This window comes from Penaeus monodon, chromosome 33, assembly GCF_015228065.2.
Source record: "Penaeus monodon isolate SGIC_2016 chromosome 33, NSTDA_Pmon_1, whole genome shotgun sequence".
Lineage (NCBI taxonomy): Eukaryota > Metazoa > Arthropoda > Malacostraca > Decapoda > Penaeidae > Penaeus > Penaeus monodon.
In genome coordinates, this window is record NC_051418.1 from 29157496 (window position 1) to 29157989 (window position 494).

Sequence of the window (494 nt, forward strand, 5' to 3'; positions counted from 1 at the left end):
TGTCCCAACTTTTCTGAATCAACTCCTAGCAGTTTCATCTGCTCCTGAGTAAAGATATTTTTTTAGTGAGGGTACTTCAGTATAGCGTTGGGGGCTCCCACTGTGATTGGGTTAACAAAACATAATCACATTGGTCAGTGAATGTACCTACAGCCTTTGGGTTAAGACACTGTGACTTTTTATCAAGCAAAAAAAGTAAGACCTTTAAAATCACCATGATTATATAACAGATATGGAGTTTCCTACAAGACAGCCACAAAAAAAAATCATATATGATCCCAATCATCTCATTTACTCCAAAGTGCTGTGCTAAAACATGATAAAAATATAAACTAAAATAATGGTGCGAGAGAAAAAAAAGTAATAAAACACGCTAAAGACAAGACCGCAAAGACCTTACTTACTTTTCTTTTTTCTTTTATTAACATTCTGTAGCTTGTTTTCCCCTCAGATGCCTACATTCTGTGAGCAAATAATGGTGAGGCTATGAGAGA

The 494-nt window shown here is 35.4% G+C and overlaps 1 protein-coding gene across 1 annotated transcript in view; it reads right to left on the bottom strand.

The window, feature by feature from the left end:
* LOC119594210 (nucleolin-like) overlaps positions 1 to 494 on the bottom strand; it is a gene marked incomplete at its 5' end in the record, with an annotated part of 42003 nt that overhangs the window by 9451 nt on the left and 32058 nt on the right.